The sequence below is a fragment of the Notamacropus eugenii genome, chromosome 4, assembly GCF_028372415.1.
Source record: "Notamacropus eugenii isolate mMacEug1 chromosome 4, mMacEug1.pri_v2, whole genome shotgun sequence".
In the NCBI taxonomy this organism is placed as follows: Eukaryota; Metazoa; Chordata; class Mammalia; order Diprotodontia; family Macropodidae; genus Notamacropus; species Notamacropus eugenii.
The window spans coordinates 430,333,520-430,352,960 of record NC_092875.1 but is presented as its reverse complement, the minus strand read 5'-3'; the positions used below and the strand labels follow the sequence as shown (position 1 = coordinate 430,352,960).

At 38.0% G+C, this 19,441-nt stretch overlaps 1 protein-coding gene and 1 pseudogene across 9 annotated transcripts in view; one reads left to right on the top strand and one right to left on the bottom strand.

Moving 5' to 3' along the window:
• Positions 1-19,441, bottom strand: part of CCBE1 (collagen and calcium binding EGF domains 1) — a 345,289-nt gene that overhangs the window by 54,585 nt on the left and 271,263 nt on the right. The gene's annotated exons all lie outside the window — the stretch shown is intronic.
• On the top strand, positions 13,521-14,997 carry LOC140501876 (glyceraldehyde-3-phosphate dehydrogenase-like; annotated as a pseudogene).

Below are 19,441 nucleotides of genomic sequence, written 5' to 3'. Positions count from 1 at the left end.
AGGTGTCAACAATCTACTTTAATCAAGCATATATATCATTTACTTGGTTCAGGGGAAAAGACAGCACTCTGAACTTCACAGAAAATAAAAACATAAATTACAAACAGAAAGACCAACAGACAGGGCTTCCAATTGTCTGACCACAGACAATACATACATCATTACCAGAGAGAGAAGCACCAACATCTGGGTTTTCAAAGCTGGGGGGCTTCTTAAAATGGCTTCCCAGAGTCTCATTTCTTCCAAAAAATAAGTCCCAAAGCAAAACCTCACCTCAGAGCATATATACTTTTTTCAGGGCTGAAGAGCAAGACCCTCCTGACCCTGTGCCTCATTAGAAATTAACAAAAGGTGTCTGAGGTCTATAAATGGGTGGGGAAAATCTTTAACTCTTTCCCCGACCCACCATTAACTTTACACCACTGTGGATCTAGCTGCACTGGCACATAATAGGTGCTTAATAAATGTTTATTGATTGACTAATTGCTGGGCCAAGATTGATTATTACTATTGTATAAGATTCAGCCTCATTTTAGCGTTCTTTCTTGGTTTACATACTGTAATTACTACGTCTACTGTTTTTCTCTTTCTGCTTATTTAACTTTTATTCATTTTATAGATGTCTCTTTATGTTCCTCTGAATTCCTCATGTTCGTTGTTTGTGTTTTGACCTGAGCTGTGATCTCATTAGTGTAAGGAACTCTTGGTGAGAGATTTCCTTTACAAAAGCAGGTGTTCACCTTCTCTGTAACTTAGTCTGATAGGGTTACCTGGGAGGCACTAAGGGGTTAAATTATTTTACTTGGGTCATGAAGCCAGTATGTGTCAGAAGTGGTACTTAAACCCATGTCTTTCTGATTCTGAGGCCAGCTCTCTATCCAATAGGCCATACCTCAATAACATCCTATTATGTTTATACTAGTTACCACAGTTTGTTAAAATATTCTCTAATTTATGAGCATCACTTTATTTTCAGTCTTTTGCTACTATAGAAAATACTGCTATGATTATCTTGCTGTATATGGACTCTTTCAGTCTTTTGATTCCTTAGGGCATATGCCCACCAATGAGATTTCCAGACCAAAGGTATGAACAGAGTAGTCACAATTTAGAAAAATGTTGAGGGGTGGTTGAATCAGTTCTTAGCTCTACTAACTGTGTATCAGTAATCTCATCTTCTTGCAAAGCTTCTAACATTGGCTATTTCAGTCTTTTGTCATCTTTGTCAATTTTCTGTATGAAGTGAAACCTAAAAAAAATGTTAATTTGTATTTCTCTTATTCATGATTTGGATAAATCTTTTATATAATTGTCTAATTCTTGTTTCTATACAGTTCTAGAATTGTCTAATTCTTCCTTTGAAAACTGCTGGTTCTCTTAGAATCCATAACTTTCTGCAAGATCTAGTTCAAATGCCACTCCTTACACAAGGCCTATTTTGATCCCCCAGTTTTTTTGTGCCATTCTGAAATTATTATGTATTTATGTTGTACATGCTTTGTGTACATGCTGTTTCCTCTCAACAGAATATAAGCTCCTTGAAGGAAGAGATTGTTTGGGTTTTGTGTTTTTTATTCCCTGCTCCTTGTGTAGTGCCAGCATGTAGCTAGTTATCTGCTTAATGACAGAAGAAATAAACATGTAGAGAAGGTCAGTGTTGGAGGCCACACAATTCTGTGCATGAGAATGGGAAATACTTGGGGAAAAAAGACATTCTTACTGAAGAAGACCATCAATAGAATATCGCTAATACTAACCCATCTATCTTCTTTCTTATCCCCACAAAATCTTTGTTGGAATGATCTATAAAAAAGAATAATCTATACATATATACATACATATAAATGTGTGTATACCCACGTGCATGCATGCACACACACACACACATAGGATATTCTTAATGACTTTACAAATTTCCACAGCAGACCATGACAACACCACTGGGATTATCATTTATAGATTACCAAAAAAGTACAAAACACTGCCAGAAAGAACCCAAGGTCTATGTCAAAGGCACGCAAGATTTCTTGAAAGAATTAATAAAAGAGATTACTTTGATTCTAATTATTAATATCAAGCAAGGCATAAACAAAATGTCCTCACAAAATTATTTGCCACTCAACAACAATATTCTATGATGATCAACTATGAAAGATGAGTGGATGAAAATCTAGCTAATCTCAACAGTGCAATGATCCAAGACAATTTCAAAAGACTCATAATGCAAAATGATATCCACATCAAGAGAAAGAACTGATAGAGTCTGAAAGCAAATTGAAGCATACGATTTTTTACTTTATTTTTCATATGGTTTTTTTAGTCTGTGTTTTCTTTCATAGCATGACTAATATGGAAATATGTTTTGCATGACTACACATATATAATCTATATCAAATTGCTTGCCTTCTCAGTGAGGGGGGCGGACAGGGAGCGAATTTGAAATTCAATATTTTTAAAAAATGAATGTTAAAAATTATTTTTACATGTGATTAGGAAAAAATAAAATATTACTTAAATTAAAAAAAAATTATTTGCCACCATTATGGAGGATGTCTACCTCATATTCCAAAATGTTAAGAGATTAGCTATAGATGGGAAAGTTCTTCATATGTTATTGATTGTGGATGACAATGGGCCAATGGCTCAAAGCCCTGAGATATTTTAGAGCCTCCTAAATGTAATCCATAATCACTCCAGAGATTTTAGCTTAACTATCCTCTAAGGAAAAACCAAGTAGATCAAAACTTTCTATAGTTGGATAGATAGTCCACAAAACTGTCAGTGCATACTACAAATGGACAATGAACAAGGCCCAGAGTTGAACAGGAGGAGAAGAACAGGCTGGGGGGATTTAGGGAAATTGCCCAGTGCTTTTTAATTAACCCCAAACTTCTGGAAGTGAAAGCCCATCATCTTAACATAAATATTCTTTTTATGATGCTGTATGACTATCAGGCATAGAATACTATGACCTTTGAAGTGCTAAAACTGAGGATCACCCAAAGGGCAGTGGAAACAAGCCTAGTAAATTCAAGTAGGCTTGTAATGAGTTACTGCAAATGATAAAAAGTGCAAGATATCATCAGAGAGACCAGAAAACAAATCAAGCCAGTCATATGGAGAGAGTGAGAGATAACTGTTGAACAACTCACATGATCCACTGGGTTCCATACCATGTTTGTTGATCTTCAGTAAAGCCTTCAGCACTTGGAATGGTTTCCCTGAATAGGACTTAGAATTTATAGGAGGATGTGGACAAGAGTTGCACAAGATGAGAAGGAATGGGGAATTGTCATATGTACCACTGGAGAGATTTGTAGAATCCCAGAAACATCAAAGAAAATAAAGTGATAAACTTAGTAATGAAAACAAACTTTCAAATACACAACCCAAAATAAAAGAATATACATGAAATTGGAAACTTCATTAAAGATAATTTGTTTGGTGTATATATAATTTTTAACAAGAAAATAAATATTCAATTGGATTCAATATTCTCTTCTTTTTGCACTATGCATTTCCAGATTTTATTAATTATAACAATTATTTATACAGTCAGTCCATGTGTCTATTGTTTACCTGATCCTGTTTTTTCACTTTGTATTTCCACAAGCACCTCCCTTTATTTCTTTGTATTCTACATCATTGTTATTCCTTATGGCACAATAATTCTGCTCCATTTATATATCTAAGTTTTTAAGTCATTCCGCAATTATTGTACATTTGAACTCTTTCCATTTATTTTGCTATGACAATAATGCTATGAAAATATTTATAAACACATCTATATCTATATCTATATATGACATATAGGACTTTTTCCTTGCTCAATCTCAACGTTAGAATATAGTTCTAGAAGTGACATTACTGCATCAAACATTATGAAGAGATTTTTAACTCATATTTAAATTGTCATGAAATTCAAAAGGCATTTTTTTGAGTGCCTACTATGTGCTGAAGGCAGCTAGGTGGTACAGTGAATACAGCACTGGACCTGGAGTCAAGAAGAACTAAGTTCATATCTGGCCTTTAGACACTGTGTGACTTTGGGTGAGTAATATAACTCTTGTTTGCCTTAGTTTTTCATCTGTAAAATGGGGACATGTTGAAGAAGGAAATGGCAAACCATTCTAGTACCTTTGCCAAGAAAATCCCATGGACAAAGTCTGTTCCCTTCCCTCAACTTGGAAGTTTGAGAGAGGCCTCCTGCAGGAGGTGGCACTTAAGTTAGATTTTGAAGGAAGGTAGGGAGGTAGAGATGAGAATGGAGAGCATTCCAGGCATGGGAGGGCAGCTTCTGCCATATTGCTTCCCAAATAAGATCTCACCAATTCCCAGATCCATTAGTAATGTTATAGTATGGCTACTTCTTAATAATACAGCCAACGTTGCATTTCATTACTTTCAATTATGCTTGCCAATCTGATAATAACAAAGTGGTATCAAAGTTGTTTAATTTGAATTCCACTGATTATTTGGTAGTTTTAGTGATTTTTCTGGCAGCTATTGATAATTTGTATTTCTTCTTGGCTCAGGCTATTCATAACCTTTTGCAATGTATTATGGGATAGATTTTACTTCTTCTTTACTTCTTCTTCTTACTTCTTTACTTCTTTTACTTTACATCCTCCTTTACAGAGGATGGACGTCAGGTTTTTTTTTTCAGGTGCCCTAATCAGTTTTCATTAAGGATGCAATTGCTTTTTCTAGTATAAATCTTTTTTTATATTATCAATTTCATCTATCTCTCTTATAATTTCTTCTGTTTGTTAGACAGAATTTCCTTCTTTTCCACAACTGGGACAGGTCTATCACTCTATTTTTTCCTCATTTTATGATGAATTTTAAAGATACTAGATCCATATGGTTTTCATTTTACCATATTACTTGAAGGGTGAAACTTTTTTCCCCTCTACTCCCTCCTTATTATTAATGTTCCATTTTAAACATCATGACAATGCTACCCCGGGCTTGGATTTGTTTTTGTCCTATTTTTTTTAAAGAAAAATTATGTAAGACAATGGGAAAGAGGGAGAGAAAGTTGAATGATGGATTGAAGCTATTTATTTATTTGATGTTTGTCAAAGGCAGCTAAAAGTTATACCCTGGTGGGTTATCTTGGTGTTCTCTCCCTTTCCAGGTATGAAATAAAATGTAGTCTCCTTCCCTGTTTGAGGCACAAACCTCAGCTTGGAGCCCTATGGCTCTGCCTTTGGTTTTTTGTGTAGAATACTCAGCTTCGAGTACAAAAAAATTCCACTTTCCTTGTATATCAAGGAAATCACCATCAGTTCCTCAAGTGGCCCCATTTAGTCCCAGTGATATCTGGAACTTTTACCCTTTCTTGGCCTAGGTTTCCTTGACTGGCTTTTCATGAAATTTTTACTCTATGAGATTTTTCCAACTTGATAAAATGAAGAAAAGATGCCGAGTAAAGAAAGCTACATATTTGTCCTTCTCTGCACTCCATCAGAGCTGTAGCACCTCCAAACAGAGATTCTACTAAACCCAGACAATTCATTTGGCCAAAAGAATCACTCTCTAAGCGAGGCTGACAGCTCCATCTTTAAAAAACAGAATTTAGCAGAGTTTCAAGGTGAAGTTCATTGTCAAGAAAATAATAAATCCTATTTGTTCTAAATATAGCTCAAGGAGAGTGTTATTTCCCCATATCCAGAACTAACCAGTTTTTCTATGAAGATATCTGAAGTAGAAATTTCTAATCAGGCCAATCACAGGTTTAAGGAGGAAGTAAAAAGGCACAACCTGAGAAGCTTCCTCATATAATTGCTCTAAAATGAAATCATTAAAAAAATTATCCTGTCTAATCACACCAACGCATGACTGGTGGAGCCATGAATTTGTCTAGACATTCTGAAAAGCAATTTGGAATTATATTTGCTTGTTTTTTGAAGTGACTAAAATGTCACCTCAGTCAGATATCTCACTGGTAGTCAAGGAGGTCAAAGACAGAATGAAAATTTCTTCATAGCAATACTTTTCAGCAAATAGTTGGAAACAAGCTAGATACCCACTGATTACCAAATGACCAAAGAAACTGTGGTATATGACCGCAGTGGAATATTATAAAGTTATAAGAAAAAATGAATGTGAGGTTCTGAGAGAAATGGGGGAAGACTTCTATGAACTGATGCAAAGTAAAGTAAGTAGATGCAGGGAGGCAACATATGCAGTGACTACAGTAGTGTAAATGAAACGAACAGTAAAAGGAAAGTGCTATGTTATAATAGTGATCTATCTTGGCTGTAAAGGAGGAATGAGGAAATGTGCCTCTTCTTTTGCTGGAGACTGTAGGTGAGGGATGCTATTTAGGTTGATAAATATGGTAAATGTGTTGGTTGGTTTTGCTGAATATAATTTTAAAAATAATTACTAGGAATAAAGGCTTTTTGGGAAGGGGTAAAAAAAATTCAGAAGTTAATATGATTTAAAAACAAAAGAAACCCAAATATCAAACTTTCCCACTTTTCTACCTATTTCTTCTCTTTCTCTTATACCAATCTCTCACCTTTGCTCTGACCTTTAAAAAGGTAGTCCCTAAAGTTCTATCCTCAGATCTCTTATCTTTTACTTCTATGCTTTCTCCTTTGGCAATCTCATAAACACCCAGATCTTTGCCTCTTCCCTCTATATAAATAATTCTAGAACCTTTATCTACAATTCTGGCTTATATTTTCTTCCCCACTTCAGTCCAACCTTCACACCATTGATAGACTTCTTCCTTGTGTGATCCTGTTATGTCATTCCTTTGCTCAGAATTCTTTCAGTGGATCTTTATTACAGCTCAAATAAAGTTCAGATTCGTTAGCCTAGCATTCAAGACCCTCTGCCTCATGATGTCATACTACCTTTTCTGCCTTATGTCACTCCCCTCCACTCTAATCAAACTGGATTGCTTGTCATCTGTATTGTATGCCCCATGTTTTCCTTCTTCTGTGCTTTTAACTGGATTGATCCATCTCCTTATTTCACATCCATCTGCACTCATCTGGACTTCTCCATCATGACCTTAGAGATCTCATTAGAAATCTAATCAACCTGCAAGATCATATCACCCTTAGTGCTCACACCTTATCAGTACCCTCCACCCCTCTGACTGAAGGGTGAAATGAAGAGATCCTCCAGAAATCTCCATTTAAGCCAATCAGTTCTTCATTGTTTGCACATTTGGGCTTCTCCACCATGCTCCATCACTGGGAACTTCTTACCTTTCCTTCACCCCTTCCCCTTTCAGCTTCTGTTTCTGTACTGTCTTGACTTCATTTGACTGTAAGCTCCTTGAGGGTAAGGTATGTCTTTTTTCTCCCTGTATTTTTCTCCCTAGTATTTAACACAGTTCTTGACACATAGTAGGAACTTCATAAATGTTGAGTGGTTATCTTATGTCTGAAATTCTCATCATCCCTGCCTGTTACATTCCTAGCCTCAAATCTACAAAACTCTTCCAGATTCCCTAACTGGTCATGACCTTGCCTCCAGGGATTCATGTAATAATGGATCCTCTCTAATGCATCTAATATGTAATATTGTGTATTAAAATTATGTGTATTTCTATGTTATTTTCCTACTAGCCTGTAAGCACTCTGAAAGCAGGCTCTAGGCAAGCTTTATATCTCTCTCAGATCTGGCATCAATGATGTTTGCTGAATTGGATAAAATTCAATGTAACCCCCTCATTTTACGGATGATTTCCCTCTCACCAGCCATAGACTATAATAATCAATCTGAACCCCTGGCTCAATTCTTTTTGAGTCTGTCTCCTCCTCAGATGGAATAGATTAATAATATATGTGTATGTACACACACACACACACACACACACACACAAGATGCTGCCTTTTGGCTGAGTTAAATTCAAGCTGGGCCAATCCCAGTGGTGTCAATAACATGCTTAATTGTGAAATCATACATGTAACCCTAAGTCTCCAAAGGCAAATGGATATATCTCTTCTTGACTCTGAGCATGTACTCACTCATATTTCACAATGACAAAACTACTCCACTAAAGTGCAGCAGGATCAGAAATAAATGCAAGGATCCTGATCAACTGATTTTCCTGTCTAGTTTTGACATCATCTATTCATGAAAGACCTAGCTATGGGAGTTAGATTCTCACGATGGTGTCCCAGAGTTTCCAACTCCCTTTTCCCCATTCATTCAGTCATCCAGCAAAATATCTTCGAGAGAGGCAAGACTGGGATAGCCACCATCAGTGTTAGCTTCTGGATTACCTGGACCATAAAACAAGAGCAAATACAACTTGCTAATAAGGCCAGTTTCCTGGCTTTCATGTTTCTATATCAACTAATAATTTGCAATTCAATCACTCAGCTGTCTGGAACCAATTTCATGGTTTTCTGAGAATCCCATTCCTTATATATCTGTCAACTGACAAAATAAGTCTGGGAGTCCTGAATGCTAGATTTGACAATGATTCTGTCAAGATTTCATTTACAGGAATTCTGGGTTTGGGAACATTTCCCTATAGGTTCTCAGTCTCTTTGTTTTTCTTTCCCTCTCTTTAATTCTCAGTCTGCTTCTGTTCCTATCTTTCTCTCTCTGTTTCTGTCTCTCTATTTCTGTGTGAATAATTGTTTGAATGAAAGAAGAAAACATCTGGTCCAACTCGTTTATCACCACAACTTTATAATGTTAAATGGAAGTCTTTGAGATAACTCTAGGGGGAATTTCCCATGGCCAGTGTTACTGACTATTTAATAATCAACCTTTCACTTCTTATCTCAACCCTAGAGATAGACATCCTAGGAAGAAAGATCCTGGAGTTGAAAACAACCATTTCCCTTTAAACTTGTTTTGACCCTCAATCATTGAATGAATTCAGTCTTAACCTGGACAGGCTCACTGTTGGAATGATGCAATTATGGGAGGAAGCAGGTTAAGGTGGAATGATGGTAGCTCCAATTCTTTTTTTATTTGATATTTTAATGGATTAATTGATGATATTTTATAGTCATGGGTGTATAGATATACTACATCTTCTTCTACCCTAACAAAGGAAAGCATTTAAGCAATACCAACTAAGATGGCCACCATGTCTGAAAGTCTGTGCAGCATATGCACTCAGAATTCTATAGACAATTATCTCTTCTCTTGTCATGTCTACTTCAACAATATCAACCCTCTTCTCTCTATTCACATAGCTACCACCCTATCTCACGCTCTCATCATGTTTTGTCTGGATTTTGTAATAGTCTCCTAATTAGTCTCTTTGTTTTAAATTTCTCTCCACTTCAATCCATCTTCCTTAAAGTGTGGATGGGGGAGGGAAAAGGTAGGAAACAAGTATTTATTAAGCACCTATGGGACAAGGACTCTGTTAAGTGCTATGTATGTATGATTTCATTTAATCCACACAGCAACCTGGGGTGCTATCTTCTATCATTATTCACACTTTACAGTTGAGGAAACTGAAGCAGACAGAGGTTAAGTGACTTGCCCAGGATCACACAGCTAATCTCTGAGGCTAGATTTTTTTTTTAAATTATAAAGTGCTACTATGTGACAGGCATTATAACTCAGTGGTTTATAATTATTATTTCATTTGATCCTTACAACAAGACTGAGAGGTAGATGGGTGCTATTATTATCCCCATTTTACAGATGAGGAAATTGAGGCAAATGGGATCATATAGCCCAGGATCATATAGCTAGGAAGTGTCTTCTTGTACCTCATACATCCACAATCCATCTCTTGTCTCCTTGGCTTTGTACTCAGCTATTCTCTCGTGTTTGGAATGTCCTCCCACTTCATCTCCAGCTCTTGGAATCTTAAGTTTCCTTCAGAATGCATTTCAAATGCCACTTTTGTGAAGACTTTCCTCATCCACCCAAGCTGCTAGGGTCCTCCATCTTCAGTTATCTTGTACTTACTTTCCATAGTATTCTATATAAATACAAATTGTCTACCATTCTAGAATATAATCTCTTAGAAACTTGAATTGTTTCATTTTTATCCCTATATTCCCTAGCTCCTGGCAGAGAGCCTTGGATATAGTAGGTATTTAATACATGTCTATTTATTGATTGACTCTCCAATGCCAAAACAGATCATTATCATTATATTAGTGTTTGCCTTGCTTTTCATGCTTATTACATTATTTAGCTAATTTATATATTGTTCTCCTTGGTCTACTTGCATCACTGTTCTGTTCATGTAAATCTTTCCATATTTCCCTAAGTGACTAACTTTTGACATTTCTTACAATGCAATAACACGTTACATTCACATATGATGGTTTGTTGAGTCATTCTTTAATTGATGGACATCCACTATGTTTATAGTACTTTGCTAACCACAAAAAGTGCACCTATGAAAATTTTGTCATAAATGAGATCTTTCTGACTTTAATGTCCTTGGGTTATATGGCTAGCCTATATGCCAAGTTTCTTCAAAGGGTATAAAAGGTTGGTCACTTTTCTTACGTAATTCCAAATTGTTTCTTTCCCAGGATAGTTGGATAAATTCACAGCTTGCCAACAGAACATTAGTGTGCCTATGTTCCCCCAGCCCCTCCAACATTGATTATTTCCATCTTTGGTCATTTAGTCAATTTCCTGGGTATGAAGAGAAATCTCCCTATAATTTCCATTTCTCTTATTAGTAGTGATTTGTAGCATTCTTTCATGTGATTATGGAGAGTTTGCAATTCTTTTGAAAACTGTTCATGTCCTTTTGTCTACTTTCTACTGGGAAATGGTTCTTGGTCTAATATATTTGTTTTAATTCCCTATACACCTCGGATAACAGAGATGTTGAATGCAAAATGTTGCATTACTGTTTCCCCCTTATTCTCAGTTTTGCTTTGTGTCTCTAAGCTATCCATATATCTTCTCCTCAAGTCAGGAATCTGAAAAAACTTGTGAGAGAAACTTCTCCTTTAGTTATAGACCAAAACCAGCCTAGACTCTTTCCCTTTCCTGGGAAAACAAAACACAGCATCTTTCTTGGTTTGATACCGACCAAGAAAAAAACCTATAAACAAAAACAGAAATATCAGCCCTTTGGTCTGCTCAGGACAACATTCCAAATGGAAATTGGATGAATTATAAAACTACCCAAAGAGTTGTTAGTTCAGATGCTTTAACAAATAACTTAACTAATAAAAAAAATTGCACAAACAGAAAACAAATGCTGTTTTCCAGATTTGATATGCCCTCTTTTTCTGTAGAGTTGTACACATTATCCACCATGCCTGGTCTGCATTCTTACCTTCAGAATTTGACCTTTCTTCAAGGTTCAATCCATGTGGGGCCTCCTCTAATCCTCAGTTTCTAAGAACACTTTTCTAATTCCCCCCTCTCTCAACCCTCATTCCCTATCTTTTACTTACTAACTTCATACATATCGTACCCATCTTTTATTATATGTTGTGGGCAGGGGCTATTTTGTGTCTATTCTTACATATCCAGTACCTGGCACAATGTTTTGCATGAAATAAGCTTTTAAGAAATATTTGTTGGATTGCCGGTCAGTTAATAAACATATATTAAGTGTCTAACTAGGTGCCAGACACTGTGCTAAACAATTGTATTGAATGATAGTATATGCAATGGATGTCGTTGAGCCTTAGAGAGCACAAGGGACACAGACTTAGAGGCTCTAAAACAGTGACGTGGCCATTGCAAAATGAATTCCAGACACAAGTTTCTATTGATACTTGGACCACATATTTCAATCAGCTACACGGCTCTATCATACCTTCAATACTTCCTCCACAGTTTGTAAATGTTAGAGAATGTTTTATCTTGGAGTCAGTAATTCCATCCGCTACAAAATATCAGATCAATCAACTACTTAAAATTGAAAACAGCCCCTGTAGAAGACCTCTTGCCACTAATATTGTTTAGAATCTTTGTGGAATGCCTGGACCAAAATCACTAGATCATGCATCTAGAGCTGCCAACGACCTTAGAAGTTATTTAGCTCAATCACTTCTTGTCCTGGATGAAGAAATAAAGATCTGCAAGTTAAAGGACTTGCCCAGTAAGCCACAAGCAGTAAGTAGTACAGTCAACATTTGAACTCAGGTCCCTGTGACTCTAAATTTAGATTGCCTTCCCCTACAACAAATTGCTTCCTTTTGTTAAAAAATATTTTTTCAACTAACAAACATTTATTTTTTCTTTCATCTGCTTTCCATCACTGAGAATTTAAAAAAGGAAATGCTCGTAACAAATATGTAGTCAAGCAAAACAAAAAAATCACATATTGGATGTCCAAAAATGTATGTTTCATTCTGCATCTTGAGTTTGCCACCACTCTGTCAGGAGATGAGTAATGGTCTTCTTCATTGTTCTTCTGGAATCATGATGGGCCATTGCATTGATCAAAGTTCTTAACTATTTCCAAGTTGTTCATTTTTTTACAGCATTGTCATGGAAAATGTTTCCTGGTCTGCTTACTTCATTCTGTATCAATTCCTCGCTAAATTGCCTTGCTGTCAAATCTTTGCCCAACCATTTAATCTAGGTGTGTAGGCCTGGTTTTCTTAAGATGAATGCAATGTGACAGATTTATCACTCCTAAATTAGGGACCAATAAGTTTATTGTACATTCCTTCAAAACTAATGCCCTCTTTCTTCTCAAGAATCACAGAATTTATAATTTGGAAGGAACCTCAACAGTCAACTAGTCCAAAGCATACCTGAGAAGGATGCCCATTATAACATACCCAACAAGTGACTATCCAGCCTCTACTTGGAGACATCTTTGCACCTTCTACCCATTGCTCCTGGTTCTATCTTCTAATATCAAGAAGAACAAGTCTTGTCTCTTTTCCAGGTGATAGACCTTCAAATTCTAGAAGATAGTTCTAAAATATCTGCCCAAGATTTCTCTTGTCCAAGCTAAAAATCGCCCCAGTTTCTTCAACCATCTTCCTCTAGCAGGGCTCAATGTCCGCCTCAACAACCTGAAGGTCTAAGTTTTTCAAAGCCATATCTTACATGAGGAGTGAGAAGACTTCAAGTGCTTCTGAGTCTTGTTATGCACTGAGCCCTTTAACAGTTAAAAATAGTTTAGTTTCCTTGTGTTTCTTGATCTGTCATGGACCTAATTCAGTAGACAGGAATTGTTTATAGATCAAACTGAACAACCCAGATAAGGATCTGAGACATAAAGAGCCCATGTTATAACATTATTCCTAGAATTGGAATGGCCAGGGAAGGTATCATGACAGAAGCAATTCCAGTTTGACTAAGACTTGTGTCCTAGGCTTTCCTAACGTTGAAATATATATCCAAATACTCTGATACAGCTATTAAGTGAACTCTACTCATATCTTTCTGCTCCAGAAAAAAAGAAAGATTGACATATACCTATTTATGTACACATTTTCTTTTTCCATCAGCTCCTTGTGAGCAGGCACAGGTTTTGCTTTTTCCTTATTTCCCTAGAACTTAGCACAGTGTCTGGCACATAGTAAGGTGCTAGTACATACTAAATTTAAAAAGGGTTCCTTTTTTATTAAACATTTTCTTTTTTCCCAATTACAATTTTTGACATTCATTTTTAAAAATTTGGAGTTCTAAATTCTTTCCCTCATTCTCCTCCCCCTTTCTTGAGAAGGCAAGAAATCTGATATAGATGATACATGTGCAGTTATGTAAAACATATTTCCGCATTAGTCAGGTTATGAAAGAAAATACACACCAAAAAAAACACACAAAAAAGTTTTTTAAAAAAAGTATTCTTCGGTCTTTGGCTTTTCTCCCAAGCTTGGTGCCAGGATCTGCTACTTCAGTCGCATCCCAGAAACAACATGGTGAAGGTCGGAGTCAACGGATTTGGCTGTATTGGGCGCCTGGTGACTAGGGCTGCATTCACCTCAGGTGGAGTAGACATCGTGGCAATCAATGACCCCTTCATTGACCTCAACTACATGGTTTATATGTTTCAATATGACTCCACCCATGGCAAGTTCAAGGGCACTGTCAAGGCTGAGAATGGGAAGCGGGTGATCAATGGAAAAGCCATTACCATCTTCCAGGAGAGGGATCCCACCAATATCAAACGGGGAGATGCTGGAGCCGAGTATGTTGTAGAGTCCACTGGAGTCTTTACCACCATGGAAAAGGCTGGGGCTCACTTGAAGGGTGGAGCCAAGAGGGTCATCATCTCTGCCCCTTCTGCTGATGCCCCAATGTTCGTGATGGGAGTGAACCATGAGAAATGTGATAATTCCCTTAAGATTGTCAGTAATGCTTCCTGCACTACCAACTGCTTGGCTCCCTTGGCCAAGGTCATTCATGACAACTTTGGCAATGTGGAAGGACTCATGACTACAGTCCATGCCATTACTGCTGCCCAGAAGACAGTAGATGGCCCCTCTGGTAAGCTGTGACGTGATGGGCGTGGTGCTGCCCAAAACATCATCCCTGCTTCCACTGGTGCTGTTAAGGCTGTAGGCAAGGTCATACCTGAGCTGAATGGGAAGCTCACAGGCATGGCCTTCCGTGTTCCTACTCCCAATGTATCTGTTGTGGATCTGACCTGCCGCCTGGAGAAACCTGCCAAATATGATGATATCAAGAAAGTGGTGAAGCAGGCATCAGAGGGACCCTTGAAGGGCATCTTGGGCTACACAGAGGACCAGGTTGTGTCCTGTGACTTTAACAGCAACACCCACTCTTCCACCTTTGATGCTGGCGCTGGTATTGCCCTCAATGACCACTTTGTCAAGCTCATTTCTTGGTATGACAATGAGTATGGTTACAGCAGCCGTGTAGTGGACCTCATGGTCTACATGGCCTCCAAGGAGTAAAGTGGAAAGCCATGGATCTTCATCCCCAGTCAAAAAAGAAGTTCCACCACTGGGGAGCCTACATTCCTAACTTATGTTCCTCTACTGGGGATACCCTGTCCCATTCACATCCTTGTCCCAATACACCCCTGTAGTAGGGGGGAGAAGCCTAGAGTCCTGTATTGTGTACCATCAATAAAGTCACCACATTCAGTGCAAAAAAAAAAAAAAAGTATTCTTCAATATACATTCAGACTTCATCAGTTGTTTCTCTGGAGGTAGATAGAATTTTTCATCATGAGTCCTTCAGAACTGTATTGCCTCATTATATTCTTGAGAATAGCAAAGTCATTTATAGTTATTATTGTTACTGTGTACAACATTTTTCTGGTTCAGCTCATTTCACATCAGTTCATGGAAGTCTTTTCAGGTTTTTTCTGAGAACCTCCTGCTTATCATTTTTATAGCACAATTCCATCCTGCAACTGATGAGCATGCCCTCAATTCTAATTTTTTGCCACCACAAAAAAGCTGCTATGTTCTTTTTTTACAGATAGGTCCTTTTCCATTTTTAAAAATCTTTGAGATACAGCCCTAGTACTAATATTGCTGGGGTCAAAGGTTATGCACAGTTTTATAGCCCTTTGGGCATAGTTTCAAATTGCTCTCCAGAATGGTTGAATCAGTTTAGAACTTCACCAACAATGCATTGGTGTTCCAGTTTTCCCACATCTCTCCCAACATTTGTCATTTTCCTTTTCTGTCACATTAGCCAATTTGATAGGTATGAGGTGGTAGTAAATGCTTCTTGATTAATTGACAGACTCTTCTGTATTGAGAACTTGGATTTATTGTCTCTGTCTTTGAATGGGAGTTATCTTAAGCAGCCACTAGGCTTGTTGGGTAATTACTGTTAACAGCAGCAGCTGGGCTTCAATTACACCACACCTACAATTGTTATGTTTGGCTGATGCTCTCTAACCTTTAAATGCCAAATGTTGTCATTTTCTCCACCACAATATCTCTCCCACAAGACCTTTCAGAGCCACCACCCTAATCCAGAACTTCATCCCTTCAAGCCTGACCTCCTGAGTAGTCTCCATCTCAAGTCTCTCCCCACTCCAAACCCTCCTCCACATAGCTACCAAAGTGATTTTCCTAAAGTACAGTTATTATTTCACTTCCCCATTCAATAAGACCTAGTGGCTCCTTATTTATTGCCTCCAGGATAAAAAAAAATAAACTCTTCTGCTTGGCATTTAAAGCTCCTCATAACCCAGCCTCAGTTTACCTTTTTCATCTATGTTACGCAATTTTTTTCCTTTCTGTACTCTTCAAACAAACTTTCTTACAGTTCCTCATACATAATACTCCATGATGCTTTTGCATTGGCTGTACCCCCATGCCAAAGGCTGACTCCCTCCCTCTTCTCTGCCTCTTAGAATGATGTTTCCTTCAAGACACAGCTCAAACACCAGCTCCTACATTAAGCCTCTCATAATTATCCCACATGCTAGTGTCTACTCTCCCAATACTACCTTCTATATTTTCTCTATATTTTCTACACATATGTATACATGTTGTTTCTTCTGTTAGAATCTAAGTTTCTTGAGGGTAAGGAATGTTTCATTTTTGTCTTTGCATCGCTGGTGCCTAGGTCAGTGTCCGAAACACAGTACATGCATAATCCATACTTGCTGATGAATTGGTTGATAATCGTAAATAAAGCCATGCACAGTTTAAGTCATCCAGCTACTTGAGAGGGTGTTTTGCAGCTACCTTGTCCTGGTAGGCCCATCTGAATTCTGTTTTCCTTAAAATTAGACAGTCCTCATAGGCTTCCCTGTTTACTCTATGGAAAGCCAGTTGGTAACACTACATGGCTGCATGGTGCACAGAGTGCTGATCCAGGAGTCAGGAAGCCTCATCTTCCTGAGTTCAAATCTCACCTCAGACATTTAGTAGCTGTCCGACCCTGGACAAATTATTTAACCCTGTTTGCCTTGGTTTCATCATCTGTAAAATGATCTAGAGAAGAAAATGACAAATCACTTCAGTGTCTGCCAAGAAAACCCCAAAAGGAGTCACAAAGAGTAAGGCACAACTTAAATGACCAAACAACATTTTACCTAAATATTTCAGACTAACCATGTTTCCTTTGTGCTACAAGGTAGCACAGGAACAGAGGTTCATAACTGGCATTCTGAGAACTTGTCTTTTTTTAATATTTTGATAACTGTATTTGAACATAATCTGTTTCCTTTGTAATCCTATGTATTTTACTCCATGCATTGAAAAACATTATTTTGAGAAGGGTTCCCCAGATGATCAAAGGTATCCATGACACACAAAAAAGTTAAGAACCCCCATGCTCTAAGGACTCAAATAAAATTTGTGCAAGTGTTTAAGAAGAGTCTACCTGTAGATAGACCTGAAGTCTACTCTCCTGCTGAAGTACCCTTCTGTATTTTTACCCAATGAGGTCCAGCTCCTCACAATAGAAAAGCAACTTCTCCCTCATATCTGTTTCAACAGCTCTCACTTTAACTAGCCATGCATGCTATATGCACATGAAAGAGAAATCAGTTATGGGTCACCTACAATCTTGTAGTCTACCGGTTGAAGTGTCTAATATAGGAAAGAGTGAATCTAAAGGGTATGGTAACTAGACAGACTGTTCAATATTTAATCAGTTGTATAGAGTTGTAGATTTCGAGCTGAAAGAGACCTCAGAGGCTATCTGGTCCAACCCTTTATTTACTAATAAAGGAAACTGAAGTTGGTTAAATTATTTGCTCAATGGCATATAGGTCACAAGTGGAGAAGGCAAATCTTGAATTCAGGTCCTTTGACTCCAGTGGAATCATATAGAAAAGGACTTCCCTAGAAAACAGATAAAGGAGAGATAATATGAGAATCACTGGTCTTGCTTAAACCCTGATTAAGAAAAGCCTGGGTACAATTTAAGGAAATAATAAATGAAAGCACTCTTTTCATGGTAGTAAACTGCCTCCATAAGTATCCTACATCCATCCTCTTCTTCCCATTCATGCTGGCATGACCCCGCCTTTCACGTGGACTATTGCAACAACTTCTTAATTTGACTCCCAGTTTCTATCTCTCCAATCCAAGTGCCACAGAATTGCCAAAATCATGTTCTTTTTTCCTTATGACTCATCATTTCCTTTATTTGTACAAAATAGTGAATAATCATACCCTAGCTGAGAAATAAAAACACCACTGGTTTATGGTTTTGAGAAGTTCTTCTGTACTGAAGCATCTATTTTGAAGGGTGGGGACTTTAGCCCCAGTATCTTTGGGTTGGATGCTCATAGTGAACTGGGCAGGCTTGTTGTCAGTAGGCTTAGCAGCTTTGGAATCACTGGGCTTTTTGACCTTAGAGTCAGACTTGGTGGTCTTGGGATCAGTCTTGGTGACCTTAGCTATAGACTTGGCTGCCTTGGGATCAGACTTATTGATCTTGGTGTCAGATTTGGTGGCCTTGGAAACCTTGGTGTCAGATTGAATGAACTTGGTGTTGGATTTGGTGATCTTGTGGTCAGTGGGCTTGGAATCCCAAGACAATGGGATTAGCAGCCTTGGGATCAGTGATTCTGGTAATCATCGGGTCAGGTTTCGTGATCCTAGGACCTGGGCATTTGCTGCTGACCCTAGGGCCTGTATGCTTGATGACCATCTTGGAGTACTCCATGCTGGTACTCCAAGCACTGACCTTGGGGATTTTGGGCCTAAGGAAGCTGGCGTTGGAGGCCAACTGATGGCTTCTGCTTGGGCCTTGACAGCTTTGGTGTTGTTGACCTGCATCTTCTTCAGCCCCTTCTCATTGTGTTTCTTGGCAAAGCAACACATTTCTCAGAAACTTGGTAGCAGCCCCCTTCAGAGACTCAAATGTCTGTGACCTAAGTTTCTTGACACCAGCTCTACACCACTTTTGTGACTGGATTTGGGTGGTATATTTCTTAAACTTAGCCATCTTTACACTGCAACCTGTGTTCACAGGCACTCCATGAAGAGAGAGAGAGAGAGAGAGAGAGAGAGAGAGAGAGAGAGAGAGAGAGAGAGAGAGAGAGAGAGAAAGGCCAAAATAATACTCATTAAGCGCAAATCTAACCATTTTACTTCCCTGCTCCTTATTTCCACTAAGATAAAATACAAACTTCTCATTTTGGTATGAAAGCCTATCACCCACAAGCTTCATTCTACCCTTCTAAGTTGATTTCACATTACTTGATACTCACTCTGCACTACATTCCATCTCCCGTCAACACACCATCGCACAGGTTAGACCACACCCTGCAATGCTGGATCATCCTTAGCATCTCTACCTCTTCACATCTCTGATTTCTTCCAATGATCATCCCATGCACCACCTTTTACAGGAAGACTTTCTTGTATTTCCTAGTTATCACTACTCCTCAGATTATGTTATGGACCCTTATCTATTTAAATGTTCTTGAGGACATGAACTGGTTTTCATTTTGTCTTTGTATGTCAAGAACCTGGCATACTCCTTACACATAACAGGTACTTCATAGATGCTCATTGGATTTTTAATGCATTTCTTAACATTATTTTCAGAAAGCCAGGCTCTTGGACCATATCATCTCTCTTCTGCAGAAATGCTTACAAGCTTTACA